The 13485-nt window shown below is 37.1% G+C and overlaps 1 long non-coding RNA gene across 1 annotated transcript in view; it reads left to right on the plus strand.

The window, feature by feature from the left end:
• Positions 1-13485, plus strand: part of LOC139946231 (uncharacterized) — a 124673-nt gene that overhangs the window by 45921 nt on the left and 65267 nt on the right. The window contains exons 3-4 of the long non-coding RNA XR_011787225.1: positions 11407-11555; positions 12660-12843. This is a non-coding gene — a long non-coding RNA (uncharacterized lncRNA). The remainder of the gene's footprint in view (positions 1-11406; positions 11556-12659; positions 12844-13485) is intronic.

Consider the following 13485-nt stretch of genomic DNA (forward strand, 5'->3'; position numbering starts at 1 on the left):
CATAATCAAATAATGAAACCCTTCAAGGCACAGACAGGGGTTTTTGTGGATCGTCGTTTGAAATATTCCTTGTTAAGACCTGCGATATTTTTTTGAGGAGTATCAAATCTTGGTCGTCCCGGGGAGGTGTGATTGAGCTGACCGAATGATCCTTTCTCCTCGCTGAGTCCCCGTCTGAAATTCCATTGCATTAAGGGAAATTTTATATGTCATCTTTGTTTGCAGTAAGACTATATCCTTCCAAATCAATTATCTACCATCGATGAGATGGTCCAACATGCCTTATAACCGTTTGAGAAAAAAAAAGTTCATCATTTATTCTTCCTCACATTCCACATTTGCTCGGATATTTTGACAGGCCGTTTTACTGCCATCTAATTGTTTCTCACTGATATCAGTGTCATAAAACTAAGGCAGTATCTAATTGGGTGGTTAAAGCTATGGCTACAACCATGCATAATAACGCGGCGGTTAAGCTATAGTCGTAGTCAACGATTCAGACACGGCCGAAAGTTGGAAGATAAATTAGTCTGGTTCCTTTTTTGTAGACTGTGACTCTGTATTTGTAATAGATGCTGCATACATACAGGGAACATGACCAAGATGATTACAAGATGTGTTTATTTGCTACTATGTAAAGAAGATACCTGTTGACTTTTTGTTTTTTATGTCATGTCGAGGCAGAGTAAGTGAATTTGAATTGGTTCTTTTGGGTATTAGTCGATCTTCAGGGTGTGGGCTCGAATCCACTTCATGACAATTGTGTCCTTGAACAAGAAACATGTACTTAACTATAATGGTCTCTCTTTACCCTGGAGTAGATGGATATCTGTGAGGGAAGAGATGATATTTATACGGAGCGAATAAATCCGCAGTGAATTTGTCCATGCAGGAAAATAATCCCAGATAGGAATACACAATCTGTCGTTTACAGTAACGTTGGTCGCGCGATGGTTACGCGATGGAAATCTTGACGCGCGATTACAAAAAACACGGTCTATAGGCCTCAGCAATGACTTTTTAGGATTGCGCGACAAGATTTCCATCGCGAGAACGACTATAAACCAGCCTTACACTTCTCAGATCAAATTTCGGGCATAAAAACTTATATCTCTTTACATAGCATGAAATTTCTTCCTTGATAAAAACAGGATTACCAACCAAATTTCCGTTTTTTGCATATTGCTTGGTACTGGTATTCAGCTGTCGTTTGATTATCCTAAAAATCACGTTGAAATTTGGTTGGTAATCCTGTTTTTATCAAGGAAAAACATTTCATGCTAAGTAAATTGTTGTGCTTAGCAGCTCTATGAAATTGGGCCCAGATTACTTTGAAGTAAAATGATTTTCCCAAAACGCTTTTTACTTTATCAAAAGCTGCTGTAGTTTTCTAACCAAATGTTGGCGATAAATTTCACGAGTGAAACCAAACATATACCTTCCCTTTTAATAAATAACCAGTTAGATTTTTTTAAAAAACTACAGCAATGTTCTATTCCCATGTCTGAGCATTTCGTATTGATAGCATTCTTTGTGACTAACAAATCACATGAATCTAATTATATGCATCAGTTATGAGCATTCAAGCCAGTATATCGTAATCATTCATGTAAAAGTGCCTGTTTGTCATTTATTATTTATTGTCTTCACACTTGTACAAGCACTAATGAGGTTGAAAAATGAGACGGGAATTAAAGGTGCTGTCCATATGATGAGCTCAACTTGTTAACCCCCGAAAAGTGAGTTATTTATGTATTGTATTTCGGGTAAAGAAACCGAGGATGCCTCATAAAACTTAATTACTGTTTGCTTGAAATGTGAACCAGGAACACCGGGGTTAAAACCTACTCTTCAACGATAAGTGTAATTCTGGGTTCTTTTGTATTTACTCCCAATCCTAACGGCTTATTGTCTCTTCCGAAAGGACAAAGCAAGTATCTTGCTCAAGAGCCGAAGGGTCATGACCAGGACTCGAACCCACACTAAGCTGATCGGGGGACAAAAGAGCTTTGAATCTGGTGCTCTTCACCACTAGGCCAATAGTTATAGTATTTGTGTTTGTATGGAATTCCTCCTTGAAGAAGTCATGCTTCTGAAAATTTAACTTCTTTGTATCAACTTGTTGTACTCCTGCCTCAAAGATGAATCTTCCAACTGGAATGTAGTATTTGGTATGATGTCGGCCAAAACATATTGTCCAATAATTCTTTGCTTAGGGTAAAAGCAGAACCATGAAATTGGGCCCAGCAGTGGAAAAAAAAGTCCTTTAAATCTACAGAGTTTATTGTCGACTCCGATAACTCATTCCATTGACATGGTCTGATAACTAGTAATGGGAGTTTAGCCATGTTTCTTCATGCTCTATACATGATGGGTTACATTGTCCCGATTGCATCCATCCGTTCAGATGAACAATCCGTGGGACACATGAAGTCAAACAGATGTTCTGATTTAAAGGGTCTATGTAACTTTTGTAGGACAAAAAACACAATGTCCACAGATTTACACTAAACTTACACAGTTTGAAGATAATGATAATAGAAAGCTTCCCTGAAAATATTACGCGCTGAAGTGCTGTAGTTTTTGGGAAATGAGTAAAACAATGTCATGAAAATAATTTTCGTCTCATGAGACGAAAATTATTTTAATGATTTTCAAACATATTCTCATGACATTGTTTTACTCATTTCTCAAAAACTACAGCACCTCAGTAAGTAATATTTGAAGGGAAGCTTTCCACTATCATTTTCTTCAAACCCTGTAAGTTTAATGTTAATCTATGGACATTTTGAAAAAGTACCCAAATCCTTTAAAGGCACTGGGCACTATTGGTAATAACTCAAAATAATTGTTTGCATAAAAACTTACTTGGTAACGAGCATTGGAGAGCTGTTGATAGTATAAAACATTGTGAGAAATTTCTCACTCAAATAGCAAAATACTTTCTATTAAGGCATCTGAAAGCATGCACAAAGTTGTGCAACAAGGGTTGTTTTTCGTTCATCATTTTCTTGCAACTTTGATGACTAATTTATTTCACAGGTTTCTAATTGTATGCATATGTTGGGATACACAAAGTAAGAATATTGGTCTTTGATAACTACCAATATTCTTTTGGTAATTGTCAAAGACCAGCATTCTCACTTGGTTTAATCAAACCAATTCATAATATTAAACCTCTGCAAACCAATGCATAATTTTAAAAATCTGCAAACCAATGCATAATATTAAAAATCTGTGAAAATTTGCATAACATTATAAATCTGTGAAAATCAAAGTTGCAGGAAAATAGTGAGAGAAAAAACACCCTTGTTGAACAAATTTGTGTGCTTTCAGATGCTTTAGAAGCACATAAAAGCAATATTCTTTATCCCCGTTGAACATCATTTAAAAGTTCTCCATCATGCATACTCACTTTAAGATACAAAAGATATGTATCGTTGTAACAGTTTTAATCCTTCTTAGTGTAATAATACTTCTATTGACTTGCAAAGAACAGAGCAAGATAGGATCAAACACATTTCTAGAAGATGAAAGTAATGCAGATATGAATCTTTGGTGCAAGTGACTTTATTCCTTATTTTTTAATAGTTTTTGTTTCTATATAGTGCCTTTACTTTAGAGGCACTGGACGCTTTTGGTAATTATTCAAAATAGCTTTTTGCATAATAACTTACTTGGTAACAAGCAAAGGAGAGCTGTTGATAGTATATAAAACATTGTGAGAAACGGCTCCCTCTGAAGCATGCATGCTCTGAAGTAACGTAGTTTTCGTGAAAGAAGCAATTTTCCACTGTATCCATGTATTATGCATCTAACAGCATAAAACTTTTTGCAACAGTTTTCATTATTCTCTTTCAACTTCATCAAATGATTGGATGATAGCCGAACTTTGCGAGTAAAAACTTGCGCGTGAGCTCAACATACGTGTAGCATTTCGCGTTATGCAAAGAGTCTGCAGAAGTGACCTCTTCCTAGCATCTAACAGGTCAATGTACTTTTCCCATCACGGTACCAATCAGCTACAGTATCAGCCTATTGATATAAACTCCAATCGCTACGCGTTTTTATATCCACACACAAGCGCAGGTTGGCCTGCACTATTTCTATGCTGTAATTAATAGAACGAGCAATAACAAATTGATGTAAACCTAATGACATTAGAAACCATTTTGGGCACATCTTCCACGCACTTAAAATTGTATTTGGTTATCGCACCTGCATAGTTGGGGAAAGTGGACACTTCGTATTCGAAAATCCCTCTTAAAGAAATGAGAATATAGATGTGGAAGCATTCGTCGTGTACCATCAGGTAATAAGTTGTTGATGTAATTGTGAGGGGGAGGGAGGTGACGTAAACCCAGTTTTATTCATCATTATTGCATACAGTTTCAGAAAGAAATTACATTTAAATCAACTGAGGTTGAACACCCCTTTTGCTAAATTGGTTGTCTCCAAGTGGTTATTATGAGAAGTTTGTGTAAGGTGTAAACCATGCCATGGTTCCAGGAGTATCTACCAATATAATCTCCTAAATTTATTTCCATTTCCATTTTTTCCCCTATAAATCCCGAAAAAGAGGAACAACTTGAGAAGAAGAAAAAAGAAGAAAAGAAAAACACAAAATATTCCTACGATGCCCACTTAAATGCTAGACAATACTATAGACGCAATCCCAATGCCTCTGCATTTGGATTTTTACAAGTACCACCATCACACTAGAAATCAGTACCGATAATTCCCATTTGTGACTAGCACCACTTGTGTTTATTTCTAAAAGGGTATTCCAGGTTTGTGTTCTTTCTTTTACCTCCCGGTGTTTCGGACCTGCATTAGTCATAGCCCTATAACGGTTCTTTGGCAAGTTCTTGGGGAGAAAAGTCCGCCCGTATATTTTCTACTTGAGAAAATAACCGGGGTGTTGCATGAACACGATTGCACTTCCGTGAGTACCTTATACATTATTGATGTGGTGTGATGAATGGCCGAGCTGACTCAGGGAGTTGACTGTGGTGAGTTATGAGAGGTACAAGTTGGGCTTGAGTGCTGGGCCGAGTATCATTTCATGTTTATACATGAGTGCTTTTTCCAGAATTCATCTCTCAAAAACAAAAAAGAACAAATTAGTATGTCGCTTCTTTATACAAACAGTTGTCTGATTTCCAGGACCTACAGTAGTCATTTACAATCTGTTTCAAAAACTGAAGGGGTGGGAAGCGACTTTTAAGCATAAAAACGTGCTAACATTTCTCCGAGGTTTAATGTGTATCTGTTAATCCGTTCTGCGTCCATTAATTTTGTGCGATCCCGTGCGGGGAAAGTCAACAAGGGGGCTATAATATTGAATATGTGGAAGCACATATTACTGGATGGTGATTCTGAGAGATAGAGGTTTGCCGTGGAGTCTCCATGCCAGCCTAATGGTGCATGACCCTGCGCCATGGAGCTTTTATCTGATATTTTCGGTGAATATATGAATTTTAAAACGGAGTTTGTTCCATCAGAAGTTGCCACATATCTAAACAAGAAACAGGAGAAAGTACACCTTAGAGGAAATGCACACCGTTGGTAAATTTAGACAATAATATAAAAGCACCTCTTTGCTTCATGTGATTGGAATTTATAAACTTTAAAGGGAAAGTAAACATTTTTTTTTTAAACCGTAAGATTGTTTGTCCCATATAAACGTAGATACCTTAAGAGTACGATAGAAATATTTCTTGAGAGGATCTGGTATGAACTTTTATTCAATACCGATTAATTATTTTGTCTTTTATACAAAAACGTTTCAAAAAATTGTTCAAGGTATCATTATTCATGACTTTTTGGACCTTCTACTGAACGAGTAATTTATGCAAGGTATGGATTTATGAAATGCAGTGGAATGGCATGAAAGAATTCTAGAGTAAGACTCTATGAAAGACTAAAGGCTTAGCTGTCAGAGTTCATGCCATAGAGGTAAAAGTTCTGACCTCCATGGTTCAACCTAAAATGTGAGTTAGTTACAAAGTTCAGGCAGTTGTGGCAGCATGCAAATATTTAGTACAGCATAGAAAAAATCAATAACAAATACCATACCTTGCTTCTGTCGAAAGAAAGTGCATTATAGCTGAGTATGGGGACTTGCAAGGAGCAATAGGAGAATTCGGACTATATCATGCATAATGCAGACAGCACCACACATGATAGGGATACTCACTTTCTTGACCTAGTTTATTTGATCCTGCCATTGACACAACAAGCAATTACCATTATTTGGTGAAGATAGGCTGGCCACACACAGGCTACTCCAGCCCACTAGGAACTGCTGGGGGATTTGCCACTGTGTGTACTTTGTGACTGAGGGCCCAGCACGGACCCCTGGGGAGCCAGCCAGGGTATTACAGCATCAGCTGTCTCTTTTGTGTGGGTCTGGAGAGGACATGGAGGTTTATTTGTGAACCAGTGTTCAGTTCACTTGTTCAGGAAATGAATTTGTCATGTTGTTTTGATTTGGCCCAATTACATTTTGAGTTCATTCAGATTGGAGTTGTGTCACAATAATGAGAAATGCTAATTAGTGGCGATCATTTTTTTTTTTTGTAAAATGAAACATGTATTATTTGTGAGGAAATTTTGTGAAAAGGTGCCCTTTGATATTAAGTTGAATATCTGGTTACAGGAGCAGTAGATGGCCAAGATTTCCATTTTAAAGTAGACAGGAATTTTATTAAGCGTCTTGAGCAGGCTGCTGTTAGTCAGAAGTTGTGTTCTTAAAACCGATGTTGTCTGTAAAAGTAATTTGGTCATTTTCATTTTGCTACAGGGCTTTTCTAAGTCTATTTGAAACGTCTGGAAGGGCACCAAGGCCAAGACCAGGGGCAACAGAGGCAATGGCCTGGTAGCCTTCATGTAATTCCAGCCCTGCATGTAACCACACAGTAAATGTACACCCTGATAATAACATGTCAGTTAATTGTTACACTTATTGTCACAGAGAGCTAAAAGCCAAAACTGCCCATGTCCTTATCCTTGTAACCCCAAACCCTATCAGTCACTAACCTCCTGCTTTTGTAATATGCAGCCTTGCTGTAAAGCCTGATGATGGGGAAGTGTGCCAGGAGTGTGGCTGGTGTGTGCCCAGCATGTGTCCTGCGTGTGCCACTCTTGTGCCACTCTTGCGCCAGTGTGCCACAGTTTGTTTGGTGTACTGCAGTGTTGTTCTATTCTGGTATGACCCTGCCCCATTGTGCACCCTCAATACAGCTGAGGTCAACTTTATGGGCCATGTGTATAGATCAGCTGTGGGCGATTCATGCCAGTCTAACAGTTCATTATTCACTTTTACCATCTCAAAGTGCTACTACTTCAAACCGCAAACCATTTCATTCTCCCAGTGTGCACCGTACAGCAGGACCATCTTTGCAAACCAAATAAGACATTTAAAGTGCAATTTTTTTGTATTCATTTATGGTGAAATATCACGCACGATACCTTTTAGTCACTGTTATATACCTCCATAAAAAAAAATTCTGCTTTCGCAACCGGTAAGTGGTTAAGTGTTAATTGCAGACCCTGTTGCTGAGGGTTCGGAGGCTGGCCTGTGAGGGCTTCTGCACTCCTTAAATCTGACGCCGGCACGGCTCTAGAAATTCAACCACAGCAATCTCAAATTCTACACTCTCTTTTTCTGTGTGTGACTTTTTGCTCAATTTGTTACAAGCGGGGGCATTTTGGGGCTCAAAGGTGAACCACCGTATAGGGGGGTGTCATTTTTTCTGTTTCAAAACAAATTCTGCAGTTTAGAAAGAGACAACTTTACGACTGTCTTGAAGACCAGCTTGAATGAAGTGATTTTTGCTGAAATTCAAATCAATTGATAATTAAATTTATTTAACATGACATTAACTGATTTCTTTTTTGAATTTTTTTTTAATTTTTTTTATTTACTTAAGATTGCTGTTTTGTGGCATTTCCCCCTTTTTTTCTCAAGACAAATAACTACTAAAAAAACAACATAATTTTGCTGTAAAAATATTTACCAAATATTCATTGTTTAAAAAAACGACAAAGTTTTTTTTTTCCTTTTTTCCCCATCCTTTTTAGACAAATAATGTTGCTTCTTGGTAAATTAATAATACTAATTATAATAATAGATGTTAATTATAATAGCAATAAAATCAAAGATAAATAGTGAAACAAAAACTGTTTCTTTTCATGTAGAAAACATCTTTGCTAGGTGCTAGAGAGACACAAACTCCGCTGCCAAACTCAGATTCATTATTCGAAGAAACATTTCCGTCCTGCTTCTCCATGCATTTATCTTGTGTGTGTGTTTTTTTTGTTAAATATATTTTAAAGTTGGTCCCTCTTGACTTAATGAAGACACCTGCCTCAAAGAAAGGTGCATTGCTGCGTCAATGGAAGAGTGCCCTCGGCTTCTAGTTGGTCACTTTCCTTTCGTCGATTGAACGCAGCGCTACAGCCCCGGCCGATGTAGGGCCTCCCTTGTTGTGTCCCCAGATTCAGTATCGCTAGAGGGAATGCTTGTTTGAAAAATTACATGCTGGAAACGAAAACATTTGTTCCTTGACTGTTTTCATCAAATTTGCTAAATTGGACAGTTGTCACGTGTGAAGATCTAGCTCATTTTGGAAAGGGCAGAGACCCTGTTCTTTAAGGGGGAAAAATGTATGTTTTTCAAGTGAAACATATAATACTGGCTATCTCAGCTATGACTTCAGAGGAAAAAATGTATGTTTTTCAACTGAACCAAATTGGCTATCTCAGCTATGACTTCAGAGGAAAAAATGAATGTTTTTCAACTGAACCAAATTGGCTATCTCAGCTATGACTTCAGAGGAAAAAATGAATGTTTTTCAACTGAACCAAATTGGCTATCTCAGCTATGACTTCAGAGGAAAAAATGTATGTTTTTCAACTGAACCAAATTGGCTATCTCAGCTATGACTTCAGAGGAAAAAATGTATGTGTTTCAACTGAACCAAAATGGCTATCTCAGCTATGACTTCAGAGGAAAAAATGAATGTTTTTCAACTGAACCAAATTGGCTATCTCAGCTATGACTTCAGAGGAAAAAATGTATGTTTTTCAACTGAACCAAAATGGCTATCTCAGCTATGACTTCAGAGGAAAAAATGAATGTTTCTCAACTGAACCAAATTGGCTATCTCAGCTATGACTTCAGAGGAAAAAATGTATGTGTTTCAACTGAACCAAATTGGCTATCTCAGCTATGACTTAAGGGAAAAAATGAATGTTTTTCAACTAAACCAAATTGGCTATCTCAGCTATGACTTCAGAGGAAAAAATGAATGTTTTTCAACTGAACCAAATTGGCTATCTCAGCTATGACTTAAGGGAAAAAAATGAATGTTTTTCAACTGAACCAAATTGGCTATCTCAGCTATGACTTCAGAGGAAAAAATGTATGTGTTTCAACTGAACCAAATTGGCTATCTCAGCTATGACTTCAGAGGAAAAAATGAATGTTTTTCAACTGAACCAAAATGGCTATCTCAGCTATGACTTCAGAGGAAAAAATGTTTGTTTTCAACTGAACCAAATTGGCTATCTCAGCTATGACTTAAGGGAAAAAATGTATGTTTTTCAACTGAACCAAATTGGCTATCTCAGCTATGACTTCAGAGGAAAAAATGTATGTGTTTCAACTGAACCAAATTGGCTATCTCAGCTAGGACTTAAGGGAAAAAAATGAATGTTTTTAAACTGAACCAAATTGGCTATCTCAGCTATGACTTCAGAGGAAAAAATGAATGTTTTTCAACTGAACCAAAATGGCTATCTCAGCTATGACTTCAGAGGAAAAAATGTTTGTTTTCAACTGAACCAAATTGGCTATCTCAGCTATGACTTCAGAGGAAAAAATGAATGTTTTTCAACTGAACCAAATTGGCTATCTCAGCTATGACTTCAGAGGAAAAAATGAATGTTTTTCAACTGAACCAAATTGGCTATCTCAGCTATGACTTCAGAGGAAAAAATGTATGTTTTTCAACTGAACCAAATTGGCTATCTCAGCTATGACTTAAGGGAAAAATGTATGTTTTTCAACTGAACCAAATTGGCTATCTCAGCTATGACTTCAGAGGAAAAAATGTATGTTTTTCAACTGAACCAAATTGGCTATCTCAGCTATGACTTCAGAGGAAAAAATGTATGTGTTTCAACTGAACCAAATTGGCTATCTCAGCTATGACTTCAGAGGAAAAAATGTGTGTGTTTCAACTGAACCAAGTTGGCTATCTCAGCTATGACTTCAGAGGAAAAAATGTATGTTTTTCAACTGAACCAAATTGGCTATCTCAGCTATGACTTCAGAGGAAAAAATGTATGTTTTTCAACTGAACCAAATTGGCTATCTCAGCTATGACTTCAGAGGAAAAAATGTATGTGTTTCAACTGAACCAAGTTGGCTATCTCAGCTATGACTTCAGAGGAAAAAATGTATGTTTTTCAACTGAACCAAATTGGCTATCTCAGCTATGACTTTAGGGAAAAAATGTTTGTTTTTAAAGTGAAACAAAGTGGCTATCTTACCTATGACTTCAGAGTGCTCTCTTTTAATTTAAAATTAATATCAATTTAAGTTGCTCCGCAAAAAGACCTGTTTGTTTTATTTTGGGGGGTTTTCTAGCGTTTTTCTAGCATTCATTAAACACAAACTCCAACGTGTGTTTCATATTCAACGCGCATACAGAATGGCACGCGCGTATATCCTTGCGGTCCCGTGGCGTTTGTGCACGAAGCATCACTCCTGCACCCTCTAGTTCTTATATATAACTCTATGGGTTCGAAACCTAAGACCTGTGCAATTCTAGAGCAGTGTCTTACCAACTATCGCGTACCGCAATGATTTAATAGAATATTAGTTGTGCTTGGTTTGAGAAGCAGAACTTGCCTCTTGCTAATGGAGGAATTTGTTTTTTTGCAAAACTTGTAAAAATGTTACATACTGTGTCCCCTTTCCTCTATCAACAATGATGGTCACTACATGTCACAATGGCCCCCACCTGTTTTTGGACTCCAGTATATTGTGGGAGTTTTCACACTCTAAACCTTTCGCATGCCCTTTAAATGCTTTCTTACCAAGCTTTCTCCCCCACTCACTTTGCCCTCATAAGCTGCAAAGTCGGTCAATATTATGATGGAATTTGAAGAGAAAAACATTCAAAATATTATTTTTACTGACAAATATATGTTCTCCTGCACAAGATTGATCGTTTCATAAACAGACTCAGACCTTAAATTGGAACAGTTACTATCAAAAATAGATTAAGTCAACACGGGACTGTAATCGTATTTTGCATTGCCCTCTCAGCCAAATACTGCTGTCTGATTTTGTCCTCATTCCGCCGTTCTTTATGTGATTTGACATATCTACAGACTCCCGTTCTATTCCTGCACTCCGAGGATGAGGACGGCGATGTTGGCAAAGTGCCAAGAGTTGTGATGCTCCCCAAGACTCGGACAGCCCGCTGATTGAGCAACAGGTTTGGATTAATTACCTCTGCTGGGAACCAGTTTAATCACAAGTATGTCTCTCCAAGAAACTCGCTAGTAATTGCCCAATTTCATTAGATTGATCAATTTAGTATCAAAGATACTATGAAAAGAAAGAAACTTTGGTTTGTTCCGCACTGGATCAGAGTTTGTGAATCATGTAAAGTTTGAAATCACTGTAGATAGAAAATGTTCCTAGTAGACAGTGCAAGTCTTGTTGAGAAAAGAAGTAAATTGTAGACCAAAACAACTTGAATAAAAAATTTCCTTTTAAATTCTAATTGTACTTAATAACTCTTGAAAATCAAAAATGTTTAAGGAATTTGCTGTTTTAAGATTTTTTTTTATAAAAACCATTTAATAATATTAGCATAGAAAATCTTTCACCAATCTACCCAAACTTGTCAGACTGCTACGTACGTTTAATGGTAGCATAATGTCAGTTGGGCAAAATTCTTAATTATTTATAAGTAACCTGAACCAGAGGTCAAGTCTTATTCTGATTTTGTAGTCATTTATTTGATAAATATTACACAGGGAAGACAAGTTTCCTCTTTTTTACTAAGACAACAAATATTGTCTTTGAATCATAAATCTTGAGAACCAATAGGTAGTAATGGCAAAGTAGAAAAAATTCATATTTGTGTTGTATTTTTCTTATTGTTCATTGTCCCTGACTGACCTTTAATGTTTGAAGAAGGCTCTTCGAAGATTAACATTCACATTATACAAGAAGTAAAGACCATCATGGAAGTCTAGACTGCTCCGTCAAGTTTTGTTGTTGTTCATATTTTCTTTTGTTTACATTCGTACCGTTTGTAATTTGAGTGAATTAGTGTATGAAACATGTACAATCTGATAGATCGCATCAAAACATCTTGTAAAATGTCCAACAATGTAGCTTGGATTACCTAGACTTGAATGGTGTTCCCAAAGGAGTATATGCCCTGTGGTACTTCACCACTTGTGAATAGCGTGATATCTACGCACCTATGTTGCACTCAAAAGAGGTTTTACTTTCACACTTACATAAAGAAGAAAAAAAAAAGATTGAATGAAAGTACTATAAAATTACTATATCAAAAGACAAGCTAGTGATACTGAACCCTGCGTGAAATTGGATTTTTATGTCGTAGGGTTTGACTGTGTTTTCACCGCCATCTTCATTATTGGGTGCTGTCCCAGCCAGAATAGAAGAGCTTTGCAACAGGAAATAACAGTCAGTAGATAATGGACACGAGGAATTGGAGCAAATGTACTGCCGCTGGCAAGACATGATCCTTGACAGTCAGGAAGAAAGGAACGCTGCGACCAACGGGGGTAAGTCATCACCTTGCTGTTTTGTAGGAGTTTTTCTCATAGCATTGGGTAGGTTCTAAGCTCTGCTTGGGGGGAGAGGGAGGGGTAGGGATTTGTTTACACTGTGCGGCCATCTTGTTTTTTCTCTCTCTCTCTTTTATAACAAATGCATTCAACTAAACCACGACTGAGTAGTCTGATACCTTTGTCTGTAACACTGCTGCAATCATTGCCAGGTATAGGGTACCCCTTTGCAGGTTATCTGTGTGGTAAAGTTCTTATTTTAGGTTTGGTTTCGTTTAAAGACACTGGACACTATTGGTAATTGTCAAAAACCAGTCTTCTCACTTGGTGTATCTCAACATAATATGCATAAAATAACAAACCTATGAAAATTTGAGCTCAATTGGTCGTCGAAGTTGCGAGATAATAATGAAAGAAAAAACACCCTTGTCATACGAAGTTGTGTGCTTTAAGATGGTTTCGAGACCTCAAATGCTAAATCTGAGGTCTCGAAATCAAATTTGTGGAAAATTGCTTCTTTCTTGAAAACTATGGCACTTCAGAGGGAGCCGTTTCTCTCAATGTTTTGTACAATCAACCTCTCCCCAGTGCTCGTCACCAAGTAAGGTTTTATGCTAATAGTTATTTTGAGTAATTACC

Source organism: Asterias amurensis, chromosome 13 (genome assembly GCF_032118995.1).
Source record: "Asterias amurensis chromosome 13, ASM3211899v1".
NCBI lineage: Eukaryota > Metazoa > Echinodermata > Asteroidea > Forcipulatida > Asteriidae > Asterias > Asterias amurensis.